Source organism: Saccopteryx leptura, chromosome 8 (genome assembly GCF_036850995.1).
Source record: "Saccopteryx leptura isolate mSacLep1 chromosome 8, mSacLep1_pri_phased_curated, whole genome shotgun sequence".
NCBI lineage: Eukaryota > Metazoa > Chordata > Mammalia > Chiroptera > Emballonuridae > Saccopteryx > Saccopteryx leptura.
Genome location: NC_089510.1, coordinates 1,328,871 through 1,354,865, shown reverse-complemented (window position 1 = coordinate 1,354,865; position 25,995 = coordinate 1,328,871). Strand labels below are relative to the sequence as shown.

Genomic DNA, 25,995 nt, shown 5'->3' with positions numbered 1-25,995 from the left:
CTCTCTCTGGGGAGCGAGCGGGACCCTAAGGGCCTTTGTCTTTGTTTTTCTGTTTTCCAGACTTTCCAACATTCAGACATGTCGACCAAACACTCCAGGGCTTCACAAAACAAACAAGTAATAAGAATGTGATAAAAAAAAAAAACAACCGCAGTATTCAAACCCAGCACTCCTGAGAACCTCCCGGAGTGACCGTGTCCAGAGTGACTGTGTGTGGCTGGCAGAGCCAGGAGCTCACCAGCCCAGGGCGCAACGGGGGAGGCACGCAGCCGGGAGCCGGGCAGCTGGCCTCCAGGAGCTGGGCTTGCAGAGAGGGAGAAGGGGTCCGGCAGAGAGAGCAGTGTGGGAGGAGTGAGGAGTGAGGAGTTCGGAACCACTGGGCCACATAAGGGGTGGCTAGCTGCAGGTGGAGGAGGGTAAGGGGGACACAGGGCCCTGTGTCGTCCTGTGGGCACTGGGGAGCCACGGATGGGGTGGGAGCAAGAATGTGGAACATCACCCAGATTCCCCTCCCCCTCCCAGACGACACTGAGCTGTCCTCCTTCGTGGTACAAAGACCCTCTGCGTCCCGACTCCCCCAGAGGCAGCTGGATCCAGGGGGTGCAAGTGGTGGCTTTAGAACCCGGGGTCCACCCCCCCCCCGGTCTGCTGCCCCCCAGCTGTGTCCTCGGGCTGTGACCGACCCCTCTGGGCTTCAGGTCTTCACCCCAAACTGAGAGTGGTCCTCCAACACCAGACTCCGGGGAGGGTGCAGCTGAGGCCGTCAGGTGAGTGGAAGCCAGGAGGTCATTCAGGAAGGGGCTGGACCGACAGAGGCGCCCAACCAGTCCACCTCACGGGTCACTCGGAGAGTCCGTCCGGGGACACACCGCGCTCAGTGTCTGCGGGCAGGAGGACTCCTGCAGCGGCTGTCCAGCGGCCCGCGGCCCTGGGGAGATAGATGGCCCACCACGCGCACTCCCCGCCCACCCCTGTGCTTGCTCCGGATGGTCCACGATGCCCTAAGGCCTGGGTGGGGGGCTGACTACGTGCTCTCTCTCCATCTCCTCGGCAACCCTGTGTGTGTGTGGGGGGGGACATTCTCACCCCCATGTCACAGAAGAGGAAACAGTCCCAGAGAGGTGAGGGACCTGCCCTTGACTCTTCATCCAGGGGGCCCCTGGTGCCCTTTGTGGGTCTGCCACCCAAGAGGCCCTGGTAAACCCCCCCCTTCCAGGCAGGGGGGTGGGCACAGCGGGAGAGGGCTGCCAGCGGGCAGGGGCAGGGGAAGCAGAAGCACCTGGGTTTCCCAGAACCCTCTCAGGTCCCGGAGCTCCAGGTGATGGAGCCGGTTGGCAATGGGACCTCCGGTAGGAAGAGGTGGGGGGTGGGGGCACTTTTCATCTGGATCCCAAGGCCCTTCCCCCTCTCCTTAGTGGGGGGCCCACGATCACTCACTTGGAGCCGCAAGTGAGCTGGTTCTGAGGCTCACCTGTTGCCCGGCAGGTATGCCAGGGCTTGAGAGGGGGTGGGGTCCCCAGGAAGGAAGCATCCCCCACCTCCAGCTGAGGCACTCCAAACTTTTGAAGTCCCATAAAAGCTCAGACTTTCCCTCTCTCTGCCAAACCTCATCGGTGTGCCTGCCTGTCAGCCTCTCCCTCCCGCAGCCCAGCTGGGGCGTGAGGCTGGGAAGCCCAGCTGTGTATCCGTATCCATGTGCCAGAACCGGGACCCAGCTGCGTATCCGTATCCCTGCGCCAGAACCGGGACCCAGCAGCGTATCCGTATCCGTACCCCTGCGCCAGAACCCGGACCCAGCTGTGTATCTGTATCCGTATCCCTGCGCCAGAACCCGGACCCAGCTGTGTATCTGTATCCGTGTGCCAGAACCCGGACCCAGCTGCGTATCCGTATCCCTGCGCCAGAACCCGGACCCAGCTGCGTATCCGTATCCCTGCGCCAGAACCCGGACCCAGCTGTGTATCTGTATCCGTGTGCCAGAACCCGGACCCAGCTGCGTATCCGTATCCCTGCGCCAGAACCCGACCCAGCTGCGTATCCGTACCCCTGCGCCAGAACCCCGGCCCAGTTGTGTATCCGTATCCCTGCGCCAGAACCCGGACCCAGCTGCGTATTCGAATCCCTGCGCCAGAACCGGGACCCAGCTGCGTATCCGTATCCCTGCGCCAGAACCCCAACCTAGTTGTGTATCCGTATCCCTGCGCCAGAACCGGACCCAGCTGCGTATCCGTATCCCTGCGCCAGAACCCGGACCCAGCTGCGTATCCGTATCCCTGCGCCAGAACCCGGACCCAGCTGCGTATCCGAATCCCTGCGCCAGAACCGGGACCCAGCTGCGTATCCGTATCCCTGCGCCAGAACCCGGACCCAGCTGCGTATCCGTATCCCTGCGCCAGAACCCGACCCAGCTGTGTATCCGTATCCCTGCGCCAGAACCCGACCCAGCTGCGTATTCGAATCCCTGCGCCAGAACCCGGACCCAGCTGTGTATCCGTATCCCTGCGCCAGAACCTGGACACAGCTGCGTATCCGTATCCCTGCGCCAGAACCCGGACCTCTCCGAGCCTTGGTTTCCATTTCAGGAAAGGGCAGGGGGTGGGGGACATTTTAGGGAACCTCTAAGAGGTGACCCCCCCAGTCTGGGGGTGTGATGCCTCGGGTCCACTAGGCTGCTCGCTGCCGGCCTGGCCTGGCACGGCCCTTCCAGCTAGCTGTGGGGCAGACTAGCTGCTTTCCGTGGTTCCGAGCCAGAGCTTGCCCCGCAGCAGGCAGGCGGGCTGGGTGGTCCCTGCGGGGGTACCTGGGAAAAGAACCAAGCCCAGACAGCAGGCCCAGCCTTTCCCCGGGGGCGAGGCGGCCTGTCTGCTCCGTCCCGGGACAGTCAGAGGAGTCTGGGAGCCCTGTGTGCTGAGCACCTGTTGAGTGCCAGTTCCCAAGGGAAGCGTCACTACCTTGGCGCTTCGTGTGCTGAAATACCGACGATCAGAGAGGCCAGGTCCCAGCCAGGGGTCTCCGGGCTCAGAATCCTGACCCCACCTGTAGCCCTGGGTCCCCACAGCAACCCAGAAGCAGTTTTTGTTTTGCAGCTGGGACCCTGCCCAGAGAGGACCTCCACACACCTTCCCGTACGCTGGGCACAGGAGCGCCTGGGTTTCAGAAGGTAAAATTTCTAGGAAAACAGGTAAGGAGTGGAATGGGGTTGGACCCGGCCCCAGCGAAGGGGAGAGGTGACACCGTGTGCAGGCGGGACTGTCTGTACCCCTTTTTGTCATCCCCAGAGGCCTGAACTGCGCTCTGTCCTGCACTTAAACACAAAGCAGGTTGTGTTTTGTTAATTATTTTTTGCCAGGCTGTGTAATGCGCAGGAACTTTGCCAGCGGTGGAACCAGTGCGCTGCTCACGGGCAGACAGGGCCTTCCACCTTCCAGGACTTCCCTGAGAGTCCCCCACCCCGTTCAGAACGTCCCCTGTTGCTATAAAGCAGGCCTGTGTCCGTCTGCACGTGCAGCTGTGGGACACGGAGTACAGCCCATGCCTGTGTGCGAACACACGGTTTACCCTCCTTTCAAAGTGTTAACACCAGTCAGTGAAAGAGTGTCGCATTTCTCCCGAACCTGAGTGCATTCATGATAAACAGGCACAACCATCTGACGTTGTCCTCTCTTCTGGTATCATTCAGCCAGAACGTGTCATGTGTTAATCTCTCTCTAAACACATACACACACACACACACACACACACACACACACACACATTTCCCCATGTATAAGATGCTCCGATGTATAAGACGCACCTTAATTTGGGGGCTCGAAATTTGAAGAAAAAAAAAAGTTTTACATAAAGTTATTGAACTCAAGTTTTATTCATTATAAAATTCATACAACTCCTCATCACTGTCAGAACTCCCACCCATGAGCTTGTCCACATCTGTGTCTGATGACGAATCACTGTCTTCATATATCGCCTCGTCCTCAGTTCCATCGATGTCATTGGAAATGCCACAACCGCTGTCTGAGACGCATCCCGTTTTTAGACTCCAAATTTTTCAAGAAAGGGTGCATCTTATATACGGGGAAATATGGCATATGTGTGTATGTGTGTGTGTGTGTGTGTGTGTATGTGACTTGTTACAAATTATGTTCCTCTTATTTCTCTTTAATAGGATGACTAGGGCATTGTATTGATTTAAGGACATCACCGGTTGCAGGTGGGTAATATGATCTGTGATTTGGCATCAGGAGAGACAGGAGCCATTGCAATAAATGTTATTGAAAGTGGAGACAGTTGGTCTGAGCTCCGACCACGGGGCCACTGCCCAGAAGACAGGTCACCGTGCACACATCAGACAAGTCCTCGGGGCGTGTTCCACCGAGAAACACCATGAGGGCCCCCTCTGGGTCCGGCCTCTGCCAGCCCTGGAAAGGAGGCCCAGGCCCATCCACCCTCAGGATGAGGCAGGAGGGCAGGGCCCAGGACCGGGAGGTGGCCCTGAGCTCCTGAGATGGATCTCAGCTCTGCCCGCGCCCCTGGCATTCTGAGAGCCACTCAGCCACGAGGAGAGAGGGGCTTCTTTGAGGGGAAGGGGAGATGCATGAATAGGGGGAGAAACAGAAGGGACGGAGTGAGGGTTTGGAGAGAGAGATTTCCGGAAGGGACTGAAGCGGGGCGAGGGAGGGGAGCAACACGTGGTTGTGGGAGGGGGGCCTGGTCTGAGCAGAGATGATGGTACACAAAGGGGGCACAGGGACAGAGGGGAAGACACCTCCTTCCTGGGAAAACAGAGTCAGACACTGCTTGGCCACCAGGGGGCAGTGCTGGCACAAGGCAGCTTGGTTACACGCAGACTGTGTGAGTGGCAGAAGGAGAATGTGGAGCCAGGGAATTACATGAATAAGCTACTCAAAAGCATGTATCTTGTGATTTCAGCATTGACCACAGTGGTTTACATTTGTGGAGTAAGTTCTTTATTATTATTTTAAGTGAGAGGAGGGGAGGCAGAGAGACAGACTCCCGCATGCACCCCGGCTGGGATCCACCTGACAAGCCCACTAGGGAGCGATGCTCAGGCCATCTGGGGCTGATCTTGCAACTGAGCTATTTTTAGAGCCTGAGGCGGAAGCTCCATGGAATCATTTTTAGTGCCCGGGGGCCAATACGCTCAAAACAATTGAGCCACGGCTGTGGGAGAAGAAGGGGGTGGGGGTAGAGGTGGGGTGGAGAAGAGGGTGGGTGCTTCTCCTGTGTGCCCTGACCAGGAATTGAACCCAGGACTTCCACATGCCGGGCCAACACTCTACCACTGTGCCAACTGGCCAGGGCTTTTTTTTTTTTTTTTTTTAATGCAAGTAGAAACATATGTAAATATGTAATGTTACACAAGCGTGGAAAAGCTGTGGTTTAGGACACTTTCAGGTGTGTCGTCCAAGCTGGCATAAGCAGAAACAGATACTTTTCTCAGTCATTAAAAAGGGCAACAAGTAGATTTACCTTCCAGGGAAATGTAACAACAAGGGTCAAATTATGTGCCAATACTACAGTCTCTCACTTTCTCTGTGGGACTGACCCTCTCTGCATGGGCCCTGCCCCCTCCTCCAGGAAGGCTCTCTTGTCCGGGTTAAGAAGTGCAGGAGAGGGGTCAGCACCCCACTTCTCCAGCTGTAGGTCTCTGGGGGCAAGAGAGACCAAAGACCTAGAACCCAGTCTGGTTGTTTCTGATGGTCCAAACCTCCATCATGGGACCCTCCTGAAACAACCCTCTGGCCAGGGAGGAGAGGCACAGATTGGCACAGGCCAGCGACACACAGGAGGGTGGAGCCCCCCAGCCAGGACCATGGGGGCTAACACTGGAGAGGAGTGGGTTCACACATGCAGTGGGGCACTCACCAAAGAAGGGGTGCTGGAGAGATAAACAAAAGTGCCCACTGTGGGGACATGAATCCACTGAACTCATGGACACGTTTCTCATTACGGAAACGACTGTAGATGACGCAGTGACAGTGGTGAGGAGGGTGATGATGACAAACCTGACGTTATTAAGTCACCAGGTGCTAGGGACACTTCCAGGCATGTTAACATTCCCGATGGCATTGCTCCCTCAACCACAGTTGGGGGGGGGTAGGCACCGTTGATATCATCTCCATTTGACAGATGGGGAAACTGAGACACGGGTGCTGTCAGGAACTGTCCCAGCACCCCAGAGCTGTCCAGGTAAGTGCTTCAAAGTCAGCTCTCCCTCCTCCAGATCCCGCGGCCACTCTAAGGAGACGGGATCGTTCCAGAAGCTTATCATGCAGTCAGGGTGACACGTTCAGACACAAATAGCTGAGAGGCGGTGGCAGAAGTCCAGGGAGACCCCTGGCACGGCGGCAAGGGGCTTGAGAGATGGAGGGGCGCTCGGAGGAGGAAGGAAGGGGTTCCTAAGAGAGGGCACATAGGAGCCTCAGTGTCCTCATGCACAGAACATCCAGGGCGGACAAAGGTTACTGGACAGATCTCCTCGGCTCGCCGCCTCGTCGCCTGTGTGTCTCTACTGCCAAACATGGTGTCCAGTTTTCCTGCGTCTGACCAGACACCTCACGGATCAGGGTGCTCTGAGCTGCACAAGGCAGCCCACCCCAGCCGGAGGCAGGGCAGGCAGCGTCGCGGCTGGACCCTCAGGTTTGAACTCGGGCTCCTCTGTAGATGAGCTGCTTTGGGGGTTCGAACAAAGTCTTTGAGGACCCTCCCGGGTCTGGCACACCATCACGCACGACCGACTGTTTCCTGTGCTGTGAAGCTGAGGTATTTTCAGGGTCTGCTTCCGGCAGTGTGGGCACTCGGCCCCCTAACTTACCCGACGCCAGTCAGCCAGCCTTCTGTGATTTGAGTTCTTAACACCTGCTTTTCAGTGTCTTCCCAAACGCTTGTACTCCACAATGGCACCTGCCACACTGCGTCTGGCTCGGTTCAGCTATTCACTGGAGAGAAACGTGTCCTCCCGGTCCTGGTGCCCAGGGGCACGGAGAGGACGTGGGCAGAAGTGCCTGCCCTCAGGGAGCGGTCTGAGAAGGACCGGCAGCAACTCACCGTCCCGGTCACCAGGTGGCAGCGGGCTGCAGCAGTCCCCGCCGAGGCTCCTGCGAGCTGGGTCACGGCTCTCCACCTGTCATCACTCCACGGAGGCTTGTGCGTTGCTGGGATGACACGTGCGGCATGTAATTGCCACTTAAGAGCCCTTCAACAAGATTACACGATGACTTGGCATCGAGGTGAAAAGTTACTGTAGCTACGAAAAGGAGGGAGCAGAGCGTGGGGTGACAGCTGTGTGGAGCACGTGTCTTGTCACAGACAGAATCATCATGCTTTCTTGCAAAGCAACCACCGGAGGGTTGCCATTCCCCCCCCCCCCCAAAAAGGCAAGACTTGCACACAGAGATGAAGCTGACACTGTCACCAATGCGGGCAAGGTGGCTCGCCCATCACACGTGTCACGAGGAAACGCCAGCATCAGAACTTGCAGGACGGGCGTCAGAAGTTTGGAAGATATAAAACTGAGACTCGTGGACACAGATCAAAGTGACGGGGTTACCGGGGGGGGGGGGGGGCTGTGGGCAGAGGCAGATTTAATGGCGGGCACACTGGGCGCACGCCCTGGGCCCCGCAAAACCCCAACTTTGCACTTTTTTCTAATGACACCAAGCTTGGTTTCCATATGTGCAACTTTAACATGAATAGTACATACTATTTTTTTATTTATTTAAAAGTATGGTTAACATGTATTTTTATTTTCCCTGTCTCTCTTTTTTTTTAAGGGGCCCAATATTTTCTTCTGCGCCCGGGGCCTCAACCGACCTTAATCCGCCTCTGGATGTGGGGGAGGGGAGCAGAGGACGGGGTGGGGGGAAGGGTTGTAAAGAGGGACAAATATTTATATAAGGTGACAAAAATGATTTACCTTTGGGTGACAGGTGCACAACATAATCAACAGCTCAAATGCTATGAAGATGTTCACCTGAAACCTATGTACTCTTATTGATCAATGTCACCCTGTTCAAGTGAATTTTCTAAATCAACTTTTTAAAATTTAAAAAAAAAGAAATATACTAGAAGCTCCACTCTCAAGATTTGTTTCCTTTTTAGATATTTAGGTGCCTGTTACCAACTGATCGTTTTGTGAAGTTCCGGTAATACAGCGTTTTATTGATACATATATTTTTTCTTCATTTTGTAAAACCTAAAATCTGTCTTTATCTTCAAATGAATGGCCACGTTATTAAAAAAGAAAAGAAAGAAAGAAAGTTCACGAGCGGCTGCCTGGGGGGCTCACGGGGACGTGACGTCACTGCTGCGGAACGCGGGGTTTATTTGGGGGACGACGACATTCCAGAAGCACCCAGCCCTGGAGATAGTGTCAATATGTACTCCACCCACCGGGATCGCACACTGTCACGTGATGAGCTGTACTGAACGGGAATTATGTAGATCAACTTAAATAAAGAACGAATGGCACACGGCGTATTACAGGGGGCGCGGTGAGAGCCAGGGCCGCCCCGGAGAGGAAGGCGGAGAAGAAGGCTCGCCTATCCGTCACCAGGATGCGCTCTCGGCCTCCGGCCATCCCCACGGGGACGCCTGCGGGGGCGTTACAAAAACCGCACGCGTGACCACACCAGGGCGCTCATCTTCACTCCAGGAAGGGCCTCCATGAAAAATACCACGGGTGACATTCCACACACGTCTGTGGGCGTCTCCTCCCGCGGACGCGCAAAGTCATACATCGTCCTGTCGGTGGCGCGCCCAGCACGGACGGAGAAGCGGACAGAAGGGGCGGGTGGCTGGGTCTCTGAGTGGGGTCCGCTGCTGGGGAGAGGGGCCGACTCCAGACCCGCACTCTCCCCACTGCCGGCAGCGGGCTCACCGTGGGCTTCTCCTGCTGGGTGAGCCTTGAGGACAATGCTCTGCGAAGTTAGGACGATGGATTTAGCCTTGGTCAAGTTCACTCTCTTAGTCCTGAGTGTGAACTCCTTTGAAGACCACTCGGGATAGCTGGCCTGAAGTTCTGGAAGGTGCACTCAGCTGGGATACGGACCTCTTCAGCAGGTGGAAAGCATCAAGGATTTAGGACATTTTTTTTTCTTTTTTTTACAGAGACAGAGAGAGAGTCAGAGAGAGAGACAGGAACAGAAAGACAAGAAGCATCAATCATTAGGTTTTTGTTGCGACACCTTAATTGTTCATTGATTACTTTCTCATGTGCCTTGACTGTGGGGGCTACAGCAGATGGAGTAGCCCCTTGCTCAAGCCAGCGACCTTGGGTCCAAGCTGGTGAGTCTTGCTCAAACCAGATGAGCCCACACTCAAGCTGGCGACCTCGGGGTCTCAAACCTGGGTCCTCTGCATCCCAGTCCGATGCTCTATCCACTGCGCCACTGCCTGGTCAGGTGGATTTAGGACATTTCTGCAGTGAAGTGAGGGGCAGGGAGGCAGAGACAGACTCCTGCATGCCCTCAGACCGGGATCCACCCGGCAAGCCCAATACCTGCGATGTGCTGCCCATCTAGGATCATTGCTCGTTGCTCAGCAACTGAGCCATCTCAGTGCTTGAGGTAAGGCCATGGAGCCATCCTCAGCACCTGGGGCCAACATGCTTAAATCATTCAAGCCATGGCTGCGGGAGAGGAAGAGAGAGACAGACAGAGAAGGGTGAGGGTGAGGGGTGGAGAAGCAGATGGTCACATCTCCTGTGTGCCCTGACCAGAATCGAACCCGGGACTTCCACACGCCAGGGCTGACACTCTACCGCTGAGCCAACTGGCCAGGGCAAGATTTAGGACTTTTTAAAAAAAATCTTGGAAAAGACAAACTGATCCATAGATGTTGACAGCTGTTAGGACATTTGGCTAAAAGGATGGACTTTGAGGAATCATGGGTGGGTACCTAGGAAACAACATTGTCGCCTTTTTTTTTTTTTTTTTTTTTTATTTTTCTGAAGCTGGAAACGGGGAGAGACAGTCAGACAGACTTCCGCATGCGCCCGACCGGGATCCACCCGGCACGCCCACCAGGGGCGACGCTCTGCCCACCAGGGGGCGATGCTCTGCCCCTCCGGGGAGTCACTCTGTTGCGACCAGAGCCACTCTAGCGCCTGGGGCTGAGGCCAAGGAGCCATCCCCAGCGCCCGGGCCATCTTTGCTCCAATGGAGCCTCGCTGCGGGAGGGGAAGAGAGAGACAGAGAGGAAGGAGGGGGGGTGGAGAAGCAAATGGGCGCTTCTCCTATGTGCCCTGGCCGGGAATCGAACCCAGGTCCTCCGCACGCCAGGCCGACGCTCTAACGCTGAGCCAACCGGCCAGGGCCCATTGTCGCCTTTCTAAGGAATACGTAAGAAATGCCTTTCCAAGTCCGTATTTCCCGCAGCCCCCGAATTCCCTTGGAAAAAGCTTTGATGGACTGACAGGAATTTCCTGCCTCATCTGCCTCTGCCCGTTCCCCCCGGGGGGAAACTTGGGTGCCAGGCCCCCCGTCTCTGGCTGGTGTTACAGCCCCTTTTCACGGAGTGTTTGATTTTATCCATACACTGATTAAAACAAGGTGTCAAAGGCTGAGCAGTCTTTTTGTTGTAGTAATACAAGGTTATAGTAATTAAATATATAGCAATATAAAAATATGGATGATATATAAAAGTAATTAAAATGATATTAAAAATAATTATTAAAATTAAGTAAAGTAATGCCAATTGGATAGGAATTAATAATCGTGGCTTGCTGCCATAACTCTGTAATGTGATAAACAGACTCTGACTTTCAAGCAGAGCCCAGTTAGTATGTGTGTGAAGTTATACATAGATAAGAAGTGGCTTGGTGTTATTTACATTAACTTTGTAAATTAATGAAAATAAGAACATCTTAAAAAGTGGTTTAATGTAAACATTTCAATAGATTGACATAAAGGAGGTTCTCTGCGAGGAATTCCCAAAAAGGTGGTTTGAGGTGATAATCATGTAGATTGACACCTGTTAGAAGGCATTGGTCAGAAAAGGTACTAAAGCTGAGAGGCCCCCTGCTGCAGTAGTCGCCCAGACTCCAACGTTGATGTGGACTGTCTCCACGCTTCTCTGAGCTCTGACCAAAGCCAGCCGAGAGGAGCATGCTGACTGGGCCCCCTTAAGCTGTACCCAGGCACGCCAGAAGGATTTGTGAGTAATAAATTGCCTGTGTGATTATTGCAACTAATTTGTGTGTCGGTCGAGTCATTCCTCCGGGGGCAGTTAAGAGTAGCATCCTCATAGCCGCCTCAAGAGTAGTATCGCCTGACCTGTGCTGGCGCAGTGGATAAAGAGTTGACCTTGAATGCTGAGGTTGCTGGTTTGAAACCCTGGGCTTGCCTGGTCAAGGCACATAAGGGAGTTGATGCTTCCTGCTCTTCCCCCTTCCCTTTCTCTCCTCTCTAAAATGAATAAATAAAATATTAAAAAAAAAAAAAAGAGTAGTCTCGAAGAGGCTGCCGGCCCTGCTGATAAGCAGGAGTGTCCCACTGCACAGGGAAGTTGAATCAGGGACGCCTGATTGACGTAGAGCTTGGGCTCTACTGGGACACTTTTGCAGTTTTATTCCATTCGTATTAACTCAGAAAGCACCAGAAATATCTTCACACGACCTGTCAGGATCGTTACAGGTGCCATGGAGGCTCTGCATGAAACATTTTAAAAATTCCGCAGAGAAACTTCAAGCCATCCTTGAGCGGTGTAGAGTGAGTGCTCTTACGTACGATACCAGGTCGCATGTCCCAATTTTTCTCAAGTGCGTTATTTAATTATTGTCAACGCCTATCACACCACCCACCACAGGGTGTCCTGTCACCTAGTTAAGAATGATGTTGAACACGCTCATGGACAAAAGAAAGGTCACAAGGCTGGACTCCTGCGCTGAGAGACTCGAGGTAATTTAAAAACCTAAAAACCTCAGAATTCCTGTATGTGTCCATCAATGGCTTTGCTGATATCAGATGAGGCCATCTGAAATACAACTTTAGCTGAATAGTTTTAAAACCATCTTGAGTATGTATTTTCTAATATGCACAAGATTTAATAAAAAAAAAAAAGATAAATGCTGGAACAAAATGTTCCTATAAAATGTCCATATTCTTATTTGATATATTCCTCACCTACACTCTACGTATTATTGTTAATGCAAAAAGGCATCACTAATGACTCAGTTGTATTAATTTGGTCATCACTGATAGCCTAAAATAATTTTTTTTAATTTTTCTTAAGTGGGGGGGGGGGGGCAGAGAGACAGACTCCCACAGGTGCCCCGACCCGGGATCCACCTGACAAGCCCACTAGGGGGCGATGCTCTGTAACCCTAAAGCAAGGGGCCAACTTGCTTCAATCAAGCCATGACTGCAGAAGAAGAGGAAGAGAGAGGAAGAGGAAGAGAGAGAGAGAGAGAGAGAGAGAGAGAGAAACAAGAGGAGGAAGAGTGGAGAAGCAGATGGGTGCTTCTCCTGTGTGCCCCGGCTGGGAATCAAACCCAGGACATCCACATGCTGGGCGGACGCTCTACCAGTGAGCCAACCAACCAGGGCAATAAATTTATTTCCATTCGATGCTTCTTAGGGGGTTTTAAAAATTTTTTAATATAATTTGAAATATGGGACATTGCTGTCTTTTTATATTGAAGCAAATAAAGTGTTCTCATGAAAACTTTAAATGGGTCCGCATCGACGCAGTGTCTGTTTCTAACACGCCGCTCGCTGTACCGATTTCTTTTGCGGGGCCATTCTTTCTTTTCCGGAAGACGGAGTGATTGAGGGGTGGGCGTGGCCCTGGCTGTAATTGAGCTTCCAGGGTGTGTGGACATGGGGGAGGGGCTCCGTTTGGCTCGGATCTGGTGGATCCGGGGTTTCTTTTCCATGACATTTAAGATCCCTTTTTTAAATAAACTTAAATTCCTGGAGAAAATATTCTACATGTACTATAGTAAAAACAACCACGAATCATTACTGTTACTCACTGTTTTTAATATGTTAGTGATGTTAGTAATGATCATGCTTCCTGCTTATGGAGCACTTGGAAGCCTAGCCTAGCCTCCACTAGAGGCTCAGACCTTATTTTTGAGAAAACAGGTGCTCTTACTATGCTGTTTATAAATGAGAAAACTGCGGCTCAGCAAAAACGCAAACCATCCAACGCTGACGGTGCTCCATCGGATCCCGACCGCCGGTGGATTACCCTTGCCGAGAGAGATGCGGAGTCTCTTAGAAATCGTAAAGCAGACATTATGGCGGATGCTACACAACCATTTCTAAATCAGCCATGCTGTAGGGCTCTGAGGTGGACTGGCATGAAATTTCTGGTGGACCGGCACCAGACGGCGGACGAGCCATTGAAAACCACTGTTCTAGCCAACGACACACCTAGGTTGTATGCTTTAGCCTTCTGCTTGTAGGCTGCATGGCTGCACTACAAGGAATAAGCCTGTATTATAAGCATGTTACCATATGAAACAACATGAGATTAAATCAAGCCCAAGAGAAAAAGGATGCCATCAAGAGACATGGTCCTGAAATCCATGTAATTTTATTAACCAATGTGACCCCAATAAATTCCATTTAAACAGAAAAAAAAGAGCTGTGCTAAATGGGATATACATGCTGGTAATCCCAGCATAACACGGCACACGGCTTCACGGCAAACATTTTTCATACGTAGAAAGTGCCTCTAAGGATCCAAGATGGTGGTGGGGCAGGGTGGATGTTACACCCACCTCCTCCCAGGACCAAACAGGAGTTTCAACTGAGTTTAAGATCAATCATCCTGAATAACCAACCCAAGACTGAATGAAGAGGAGTCTTTTTTTTTTTTTTTTTTTTTTTTGTATTTTTCTGAAGCTGGAAACGGGGAGAGACAGTCAGACAGACTCCCGCATGCGCCCGACCGGGATCCACCAGGCATGCCCACCAGGGGGCGATGCTCTGCCCACCAGGGAGCGATGCTCTGCCCCTCCGGGGCGTCGCTCTGCCGCGACCAGAGCCACTCTAGCGCCTGGGGCAGAGGCCAAGGAGCCATCCCCAGCACCCGGGCCATCTTTGCTCCTATGGAGCCTTGTCTGCGGGAGGGGAAGAGAGAGACAGAGAGGAAGGAGGGGGGAGGGGTGGAGAAGCAAATGGGCGCTTCTCCTATGTGCCCTGGCCGGGAATCGAACCTGGGTCCCCCGCACGCCAGGCTGACGCTCTACCGCTGAGCCAACCGGCCAGGGCCTGAAGAGGAGTCTTACCATCAAGGATCCACAGAAGAAGCCACATGGAGACAGGTAGGACGGGCAGAGATGTGAAAAGGGCTGGCTCCTCTCCCATAGCAGCAGCTGAAATTTGGGGGTGGGGTATCTCAGCTGTGGGGGGATTCCCACTGAGAAGTGTGGGGCCTAAACCCCAAGCCAAGCTCCCCAGACCACAACACCATAGATAGAAAGAGGCACCCACACAGCATTCCGCTGTGAAAAGCAGGGAGGTTTCTGTCCACCAGAAAGAGACAGGTGCCCACAGAGACGCAGGCACCCTCTTAAAGGGACAACGCACAAAATCTCATTCACAGCCACTTACCCTGGGCTCTGGCAGAGGAGGAACCAGAAGAACATAGTTAAAAGAATAAAATGCAATGAATATGTACCTATCAACAATCACTTTAAATGTAAGTGGCTTGAATACTCCATTCAAAAGACAGAGGGTAGCTGAATAGCCAAGAAAGCAAGACACATATATATATGCTGTCCACAAGACCAACCTCAGAACAAAAGATACGCAGACTAAAAGATGTTTCATGTAAATGGAAAATTTAAAAATCTGGCATAGCAATACTTATATCTGACAAACTTTAAAACAAAGGCTATAATAAGAGACAAAGAAGATTACATAATAATAAAGGGAACAATCCACCAACAGGATGTACCCCTTGTAAACACTTATGTGCCCCACATAGAAGCACCTACTATGTGCAGTAAATCTTGATGGACAGAAAGAGAGAATTCGACAGCAGTACAGTCACACTAGGGGATTTTAACAGCACGTTGACATCCATGGATAGATCTTCCAGACAGAAAATCAACAAGGAAACAGCCACCTTAAATGACACATTAGATCAGCTGGATTTAATTGATATTTTCAGAGCACTTCACCCCAAAGCAAACAAAATATACATTCTTTTTTAGCGCAATGTGAAACATTTTCTAAAACAGACCGCATGTTAGGACACAAAACAATTCTCATTAAATTTAAGAAGATTGAAATCACATCAAACATCTTCTCTGACCATAATGGTATAAAACTAGAAATCCGTCACAAGGAAAATAACTGAAGACCATACAAAGACATGAAGGCTAAATAACATGTTAGTAAACAATGAATGGGTTAACAATGAGATCAAGGAAGAAACCAAAAGACACCTTGAAACAAGTGAAAATGAAAACATAACAAATCAAAATCTACGGGACACAGCAAAAGCAGTCCAAAGAGGAAAATTCATAGCATTACAAGCCTATCTCAAAAAATAGGAAAAAAATTCAAATAAACAATCTAACTTTACACTTAAACTTGAGAGAGAACAAAAAACAAAGCCCAAAGTGAGTAAAAGGAAGGAAATAATAAAGATTAGCGCAGAAATAAACAAAATAGAGTGTTAAAAAAAGTACAAAAAAGAAAAATGAAACTAATAGCTGGTTCTTTGAAAAGATAAACAAGATTGACAAACTTTTAACCAGACTTATCAAAAATAAAGTATGAGAGAGGACACTCATAAATAAAATCAGAGATGAAAGAGGAGAAAAAAACTAATACCAAAGAAATACAAAAGGTTTAAGAAAATATTATGAACAAGTATATGCTAACAAATTGGACAATCTGAACAAAATGGATAAATTTTTAGGAACATCCAATTTTCCAAAACTGAATCAGGAAGAATCAGAGAATCTGAATATACAGACTACAGCTAGTGAAATTAAAACAGTAATAAAAAAAACAAAACTCCCAACAAACAAAAGTCCCAAACCAGATGGCTTCACTGGTGAATTTTATCAAACATTTAAAAAAGAAATAGCACCTATTCTTCTCAAACTATTCCCAAAAAATGTAAGAGGAAGGAAGATTCCCAACCTCATTCTATGAGGTCAGCATTATCCTATTTCAATACCAGAGAAAGACATTACAAAAAAAAAAAAAAAAAAAAAAAAAAAGAAAGAAAGAAAAAGAAGAAGAAAGAAAATTATAGGCCAATATCCCTGATAAACAAAGATGCTAAAATGCTCAACAAAATATTAGCAAACCACATCCAACCATACTTTAAAAAGATCATACACCATGATCAAGTAGGATTTATTCTGGGGATACAAGGTTGATACAATATCCACAAATCAAGAGATGTGATTCACTACATAAGCAAAATAAAAACAAAAAACACATGAACATATTAATAGATGCAAAAAAAAAAAAAAAAAAAGCCATTTGATAAAAATCCAGCACCCTTTTATGATAAAAACTCTCAGCAAAGTGGGACTAGAGGAAATATACCTCAACCTAATAAAGGCCATCTATGACAAACCCACAGGCAACATCATACTAAATGGGCAAAAACTATATGCATTTCCCTTAAGATCAAGAACAAGACAGGGATGTCTGCGATCACCACTCTTATTCAACACAGCACTGGAAGTCCTAGCCACAGCAATCAGACAAGAAGAAGAAATAAAAGGCATCCAAATTGGAAAGGAAGAAGTAAAACTGTCATTATTTGCAGGTTACATGATACTATATATAAGAGAACCCTAAAGATTCCAACAAAAATTTCTAGAACTGATAAATGAATTCAGCAAAGTAGCAGGATACAAACTAAATATTCAGAAACCAGTTGCATTTTTGTACACCAATGATGAACTATCAGAAAGGGAAACTGAGAAAACAATACCACTCACAATTGCTTGAAAAAGAATAAAATACCTAGGAATAAATTTAACGAAGGGTGTAAAAGATTTGTACTTGGAAAATTATAACACACTGAAGAAAGAAATTGAAGAAGACACAAATAAGTGGAAGCATATACCGTGTTCATGGATAAGAACTGACATGATTAAAATGTTCATATTACCCAAAGCAACCTCTAAATTCAACGTAATTCCTATCAAGATACCAATGGAGCATTTCACAGAATTAGAACAAATATTCCAAAAATTTATATGGAACCACAAGAGACCCCAAATAGCCACAACAATCTTGAGAAAAAAGAACAAAGTTGAAGGAATCACACTACTGTACCTGATATCAAACTATACTATAAGCCTATAGTAATCAAAACAGCATGGTACTGACATAAAAACAGACATATGGATCAATAGAACAGAATAGAGATCCCAGAAATAAATCCGCACTTTTATAGTCAATTAATGTTTGACAAAGAAGGCAAAAACATACAATGGGATGGTAAAAGCCAGTGGCCAAGGCCAGGTGGCTTCACACTGAATTGGGGGAGACAATAGAGGAACTGCGGAGCCAGAAGGCATGGAACCATTCCTGTTTATCGGAGGCTCACAGAGACAGGCAGGTGAGTAAACAAAGGAAAACTGCTTTTTGCAGCGGAGGACAAAAGATCAGGAACACCACCCCTCACGGTGACGGCTGAAGGAATCAGGGAACTTCACCTCGCGGTGGTGGGAGAGTGATCTGGCAGAATTGCCACTGAGGGAAAACACCCCTAGCTTTTCATACAGACACACACATGGCTTTCTGCCACGAGCTCACGCACTAATCATGCCAAGTGCTCGCAGCCCGGAAACCAGCCAGCAAGCCTCACACAGCTGTTTTCCCCACAATATACGTATGAAAAGTTGTTCAACGTCACTAATCATCAGCGAAATGCAAATTACAACCACAATGAGATACCACCTCACACCTGTCAGTGGCTATCAGCAATAAATCAACACAGAATAAGTGCTGGCGAGGATGTGGAGGAAAGGGAACCCTCCTGCACTGCTGGTGGGAATGCAGACTGGTGCAGCCACTGTGGAAAACAGTATGGAGATTCCTCAAAAAAAAAATAGAACTGCCTTTTGACCCAGCGATCCTACTTCTGGGAATATATCCTTAGAATCCCAAAACACTAACTTAAAAGAATGTATGCAGCGCTGTGTTCAATGCAGCATTATTTACAATAGCCAGCATCTGAAAACAACACAAGTGTCCATCGGAAGGTGAGTGGATAAAAAAAGCTGTGGCACGTTTACATGACGGAATACTACACAGCCATAAAAAAGGAGGAAATCTTACCTTTTGCAACAGCATGGATGGACCTGGAGAGCATTATGCTAAGTGAAATAAGCCAGTCAGAGGAAGACAAGTACCATATGATCTCACTTATATGTGGGATCTAATGAACAAAATGAACTAACAAGCAAAACAGACCCATTCTCATAGAGAGCAGGCTGACAGCTGTTGGGGTAGGGCTGTGGGGTGGTGGTGGAGGGATTGAGCAAAAAAGAGAAAAAACTCATGGACTCGGACAATGTGGTGAAAGCAGGCTGGGGGAGAGGTGTAGGAAGGTACGGGGGATACATGGTGATGGATGAAGACCTGACTTGGAGGGGCGAACACGCAACAGGGTGTACAGATGACGTGCTGTAAAATCTGGGACCTGAAACCTGTATAATTACATTAACCAGGGTCACCCCGATAAGTTCAATTAGAAAATTTTTAAAAAAGGAAAGAGTACATTCTACCATAACAAAAAGTATATGGTGTAGCAACTATGTAAACCAGCAACAGTGTCTTTTCTTATCAACACTATGTGGCGTAGGGAATTGAGGGCTGTCCTTTTATCCCGAGTGGCAGGCAGCACAACAGGCCTGTGTACACCAACACCACCACCACACACACGTGAGTAGTGTGCTGCACGGGGACGTCACCGTGGCTGCGTCACTGGGTGACAGGAATTTTTCAGCTCCACGTTATTCCTAGGGGACCACGGTCTCGTATACGCAGCCTACGGCAGACCAGGATGCCATGATGTGACGCATGCATACACAACTGTGTGCACGGGGAATATCTGTATAGGTGTCCTGCGGTGGGATTCAGCCAGTTTGCAACCAGTTTGGAAGAACCGGTACCTAATTTTCTGTCGAGTTCAGTGAACTGGTTGTTGAAATGGCATTTGTCATCAGGGCTCTCTCTCAGATGGGTGCCTGGGCAGCCGCCCAACGTGGAAATCACATTCACATTTCTCACTCTTTTTTAACATTCATCTGCCTCAACAGCGTGTTCTAAGTGCCCATAGGAATGTTCATTCCGTCCACAGGTGACAAAAACTGCAAGTGAAGATGCTAATCAAGAAGCAATATGGAAATAGCTTAAATAATAGTTTTATTGTCTGGGAGATTTTTTTTTCGGTCAGGTATTATTTACTATTTTTTATGAATATTTTAAAACTCTTATAACCTAGTTTTGTGTACCTCTTTTATTGTTCTTATTTAAGTAGTAAATGCATGAAATAATAAACTGCCTTTAGGTATGTCGGGGTTTTTTGGTTTTTTATACTTACAATGGTTATTAGGGCAGAGAACCAGTTGTTAAATTATTTCAACCCCACCACTGTGTACACCCATGTGATTCTGATGTAGTCTGTTCACAGGTTAGAGGAGGAAAAAGTTACCCTGTAAGCCTGGAATTGAAGCGACCAGTTTGGGCAAAGGACAAATGACTTATGACCCTGACCATAGTAACATCCTTGGCCAAAAGCAGCCCAGCTGTGCCATTTCCGCTCCCTGAGCCCCGGGCCTCCTCTTCCAACAGGCAGAACACATGGTCAGTCATCCACGTGTCTGACCCCAATGTTGCACACTGTCTGCCTGTTGCTTAGGCAGGGAGCCCGATCTGGTCACACGCTAGTGAGAGGCAGCGCCCAGACCGCCCGGGTCACTACCCACCCTCCTCACACACTAACGGCAAAGGTGGGTTTTAGCTCCACATCGCGTCAGTGGTGACAAAGAGCCGAGAAGCTGGTGACGCGTTTCCTCCCCAGAGTCCTCCCTCTCTGACTTTCTGACCCTCCCTGGCCGCTTTTTTCTTTCCAGCCTTATTTCCAGGAAGAAGTGCCTTCCCCATCGGCACCGAGAACAAGGCCCCCGGCTCGGTGAGAATCACTTGACGGAGACAGTCTCCTGCATGCCTCACAACCACCCTGAGACGCTGAGACTGTTCCCAGCTCCGTTTGCAGAGGAGAAAACAGAGGCTCACAGACGGCGTTCAGCAACTTGTCCCAACTGACGAAGAGAACTCGCCCGGCAAATAAAACAACTGGAGGAGGCAACCAACGGTCCTAAACACCGCGATTCACGAGCAGTCACTTACTTCCCATCCACGCTGGGTCGGACTCCACGAGTAGCCGGCGTGCAGTCCGGGAGCTCGGATGAGAGCCACCGTGGACAGGACGAAAACAGAGACACAGCTTGTGGGGCAGCCGTGTGAGGCTTGCTCGCTGGTTTACCGGCTGCAAGCCCTTCGCCTGATTGGTGTGGGAGCACGTGGCAGCCCCACGTGTGTGTGGCCTATATAAGGCTAGGGAGGCAGGTGCTTTGGGGGGTTTGGGGGGTGGATTGCCCGCCCACCACTCTGAGGGGCCATTTTGCTGTTTGTTTGCCTGAGAGGCAGTTTCCCCTGCCTGTGTGCTTGTCTGTCCTTGTGAAACTTTATTAAACAGAATGGCCCAACCCTTTCCGGCTCCACAGTGTTTCCACCGTCTGCCCGAATCCCACGTGAACCTGCCTGGCCTCGCCCCTGGCACGACACATCTCCCTCATCTTAATCCGTCCCTTTAATATGTCTATTTTTTGTGCACGTGTGTGTAGAAATATTAGTCCCTATATATAATTTATAAATAAGTAGGTGGCAGAAAATGGGGATCTATACTCAAAAAATATATACGTGTCTTTTGTTTTGTTTTGTTTTTAGCAATAAGGTGTGCTGCCAAACCAGTGTGGACCCCAATGGTTAATGGAACCTCTGTTTTCTGTAACATGGGCGTGATGAGAACAGGCTCTGGTGTCACGGGGTTATTTTGAGACGGAGTGAGCAAGTGAAGGCAGGGTGCCCAGCACCTCCTCGTGGGACACTCTCTAGCCATTTTAGTGGTCATTACGGCTTGCTGTCTCTTGTGTGTCCCCCTCCCTGTCCCCTTTGTGCCCATATTTACCCAGAGATGTATTCAGCACCTGCTCAGATCTAGGTCAGGGGTCCCCAAACTTTTTACACAGGGGGCCAGTTCACTGTCCCTCAGACCGTTGGAAGGCCGGACTATAAAAAAAACTATGAACAAATCCCTATGCACACTGCATATATCTTATTTTAAAGTAAAAAAACAAAATGGGAACAAATACAATATTTAAAATAAAGAACAAGTAAATTTAAATCAACAAACTGACCAGTATTTTAATGGGAACTATGGGCCTGCTTTTGGCTAATGAGATGGTCAATGTCCAGTTCCATATTTGTCACTGCTGGCCGTAACAAGTGATATGACATGCTTCCGGAGCCGTGATACGTGCGTCCACGTCACCGGAAGTAGTACTGTAGGTGAGCGACGCTGTGCTTTGCGGCACCGCCACATACAGTACTCCAGGAGCACAGGATGCACCTGCTGACCACCAATGAAAGAGGTGCCCCTTCCAGAAGTGTGGCGGGGCCGGATAAATGGCCTCAGGGGGCTGCATGCGGCCCCCTGGGGACCCCTGCTCTAGGGCTACTGGCCTAGGAACCCCGAGGACAAGCAGGCTTGGGCCCTGGCCTTGGAGGAGACCACAGGGACAGTTTCAAATGAGTAGAGGGAGGTCACATGTCTTCAACAGGCCTTGACAGGGAAGGGTGTGACCCACCAGAGATTCCTGGGAGCCTTCCCAGAGGAGGTGACCCCTGGGTGGGGTCTGAATGATGACCAGAACGTCACAGGAAGCAGAAAACATGCGTCTGCAAGTCAAGCCCCCTGTGTGTCATTTATTGGGCACCTATCTTGTGATTGGCATTTGTTCTAGCCAATGGAGTACAACTGCGAGCCAGCTAGCCCTCATGGAGAAAACAGCCCTACCGGGAGAATAGTCATGAGTAAACAATATAGAGAGTGGGGCGGCCACTAGCTAAGAAGAAACTACAGTAGGGCAGGGGACTTGGAAGCACTGGTGGTTCTGGAGTGGATGCTCCTGAGAGGGGAGCATCAAGTCGAGGACAGGGAGCAGGCATTGGAGGAAAAGCATTCCAGGAGGAGGGACAGCAAGTGCAAAGGCCCTGTGGCAGGGATGTGGGGCATGGGCTCAGGAAACAAGCCCGTGGGCCTGGGCAGAGTGAGCGAGGGGGAAGTAGAAGGAGATGGGGACAAACAGGGCAGATCGCAGCCGGTCAGGGGGGCTTTGTCCCTGCCTCTGACGGGAGTCACGGAGGATGTGGAGCAGAGAAGGGCATGATAGGACTTCCGTTCTCCGAGCTCTCCGGCTGCTTGTGGAGAATGGGCTGTAGGGCTGGGGGAGCAGGGAAGACGGTCCAGGCAGCAGCAGCTCCAGGCGGCCCCTCACCTGGGCTGGGAGGGAGGGTCCCCCAGACTCTGCTCCCCCCACCCCGCCCCACCCTGCATCCCAGCCCAGGCAGGGTTTGCTCAGAAAGTCCTGCCAGCTCCCACCACCCCCACCCCCTCCCCGGGAAAGCCCGGGCTAGCGGAAAGAGACGTTCAGAAAGCGCCAACCCTACAATTACCCGTAAGATGGATTCTCCTCCCTGACAGGGCACGGGAGACACGGAGCCTGTTATTAACCGAGGCCTAATTACAGTGTCTCGGGCGGCGCTGCTCCCCGCGAGAGAAGCACCGGCGGCCTGCAGAGCGGGGCTAATTGTTCCCTGCGCCCTCCTTTCTGTCGGAGGCATTCAGTCTGCCCGGGATAATTACACAGCCCCTCCCCCAGCGGGGCTCGGAGACGGGCCCGGCTGTTCTCCCGGGGCTGGGGGGCACTCAGCGTCCTGGGGCTCGGAGACAGGCCCGGCTGTTCTCCCGGGGCTGGGGGGCGCTCAGCGTCCTGGGGCTCGGAGACAGGCCCGGCTGTTCTCCCGGGGCTGGGGGGCGCTCAGCATCCCGGGTCTACATTTGTCAGGAGGACGCTTTGGTCGTCAAGGCCCTCGGCAAGGGTCCGAGTCCCTGCACGGCCCCCGGGTGGCCCGTGGGCCTCCCACTCATGCACTGTCCGGAGCAGTGCCCGATGTGTGAGTTAATGGCTTCCTAATACCTCGGAGCCTCCGTTTCCTCGTTGGTTGAACTGCCATCCGAGCATCCTTCCGCCGGGACCTTGGATAGACGCTCCAACGCCGGGGCTGGCACGGGGTGGGCACTAACACCGGGCACCGGGCGCGCCCCAGGGTCACGTTCTAGAGGTGAAAGAGGTTCGGTGTGCGGAGCACTACCGTGAGCGGGACACACACTGTTAGTAAGTCTCCACTGAATGAGGGAATGGTCCCCTGTGAACAACAGCTCACAACCAGCCTGGACGAGGGAGAGGTGTTGTTCCCATTGCACAGAAGGGAAAATCAAGGCAGAGAGAGGGCAGACGGCTCTCCCAGGGTCACTGCCACCCATCAGCAGGTATGTGTGGTCACCAGAGCCTGGCGAGCTGGGCAGGGAAGCAGAGTGACCTTCCTAGAAGTGAGCGTCCTTCTGTTGACCTTGGCCAAGTAAGTCCCTTCCCGTCACTGGGCCCGAGTCTCCTCACTGACCTGAGACTTTCCCAGCTGTCCGATGACAGGAGGGCATCGGCATGATCCGTCCTTTCCCCCAAGGCTACCTGGGGACAGTCTCCACCTGGGGCCTGCCTGGCATCACACCCTCCAGCAGGACCTTCTGCTCCTACTCACAGAGGGGACAGATCTCCCGTTCGGCACCCTGAGACGGACCTTCCATGAGCCACCATCGCTTAGAAGCCACTGGGTCCATTTGTATTACTACCTGTCACTTATAGGGTGTAATACTGGATTGGTTGGCTTGTTTATACAAGAAACCACTTGTTTAAGTGGAAAAAAAAAAAGTGAATGTGCTTAAAGAAAGGTCAGTGCAAGGACAAGGGCCCAGTGACATGGCACAAGTAGGGAGGGGCCACAGCTCCAGGACAACGCAGGGGAACCTGGAACAGCAGACCCCAGAAACCCTCCCCTACAGGTCCCCAGACACACAGAGAGCTGTCATGCTATAGATTCCCTTGACAGGACTGCTGTACTCTGCAGTGTGTCCCGCAGAGGTCTCTGGGCCTCAGTTTTCCTCAAAGGGGAAAGGACGGGCCATTGTAGCCTTCCCTTCTCCCAGGCCTGGGTCCCTGGCTGGACTGGGGTCCCCAGTTACATGCCAGGGCTGAGTGAGATGTCAACACTCAGTGGCTCCGTTTAGGCTGATGGGCTAATGAGGGGGCCCCTGACAGCCCCAAAGACCTAACAGGTCTATTTTCAGGAAACGTAACATCTGGTTCTGCGCCCGGTCCTTCTCCGCACCAGCTGCCCGGCCTCCGCGCTCACCGCCGACGTCTGCACCTGACAGATTGCCCTTCTGATATCTTTATTATGTTTTGAAAAGATGCCAGCGGGTCTCCTGACCCACCGTCCTTTCCCGGAGAAGTGCTCTCCCCCCGCCCGGGGCGTTCCCATGTCAGCCGGGTTAAGGATGTGACACCAGCGGCAGTTCCTGGCCAGAAGTTCCCCCTGTCACCAGGACGTCTCCATAAATAACACCCGGGCTCTGCGAGAACCCCCGCCCACCCGGGACAGGGGGTTGCAGATGTTGGAGGAAGGCACGCCGGCCGTTTCCACGTTTCCTGCCAGAGGTCAGGGGCTCAGGCGAGTTTCGGGAAGTAAGGAGTTCTGAAAGAGAAACATGATCGATAAGGAAACGGAAGCACCACAGGGTATATGTACTGTCCAAAGCCTAAGCTTGTATTCGATACTCTCCTACTTCTCCTGCAGAAATAAATGCCCTGAAAAGGTGGGCAGGCGTGCTCATTCACCCCCTCACTCACTCATTCACTTCTTCATTCTAAAGCGTGCGTTTGTCTATAGGACAAGTGACCTGCTTTGTTCAAGAAATGACTGACATGAATATAAAAAAACAGGGGGAGGGGGAACGTGTTTTAGAGTCAAAGACGCTTGAAAGACCCAATAAGCCAAATGCAATATACAGGCTTGTTTGGATCCTGACCTGATTATATTAGTTATAAAAAAACAAAACAAAACAAAACACTCTTGAGCAGAAGAAATATTGAGTTAGAAAATAGTCAGTGACCATTGTCTAATTTTTTTAGACACAATGATAGTTGTGTGGCTACTTTTTAAAGATCCGTGTGTATAAAGTCTGGGATTTCCTTGAAATTATTCCAGACAACTCCCAAACACACACACACACACACACACACATACACACATGCACACACACCAATGGGGACTTTGGAATTTAATAAGACAGCGGAGTTCGATGGTGGTTGACTCTGGTGGGAAGTAAGAGAGGGTATGCACTATTGTGTAATACTCTCTAATTTTTTTTTAAAAAATGGTCAGAAGACCTGAATAGACACTTCTCCAAAAAGAACATACAGTTGGTCATTAGACATATGAAAAGATGCTCAATGTCATTAATCATCAGAGAGACGCAAATTAAAACCACAATGAGATAGGCCCTGGCTGGTTGGCTCAGTGGTGGAGTGTTGGCCCAGAGTGTGGAAGTCCTGGGTTTGATTCCCGGCCAGGGCACACAGGAGAAGTGCTATCTGCTTCTCCACCCTTCCTCCTCTCACAAGGCTCCATTGGAGCAAAGTTGGCCCGGGCACTGAGGATGGCTCCATGGCCTCTACCTCAGGCGCTAGAATGGCTCTGGTTGCCGCAGAGCAACACCCCAGATGAGTGGAGCATCGCCCCCTGGTGGACATGCTGGGTGGATCCCGGTAGGGTGCATGCGGGAGTCTGTCTGACTGCC

At 50.7% G+C, this 25,995-nt stretch overlaps 1 long non-coding RNA gene across 1 annotated transcript in view; it reads right to left on the bottom strand.

The window, feature by feature from the left end:
• LOC136379798 (uncharacterized) overlaps nucleotides 1-3,748 on the bottom strand; it is a 555,021-nt gene extending 551,273 nt beyond the window's left edge. Inside the window, exon 1 of the long non-coding RNA XR_010746802.1 lies at nucleotides 3,714-3,748. This is a non-coding gene — a long non-coding RNA (uncharacterized lncRNA). The remainder of the gene's footprint in view (nucleotides 1-3,713) is intronic.
• Nucleotides 3,749-25,995: the final 22,247 nt, after the last annotated feature.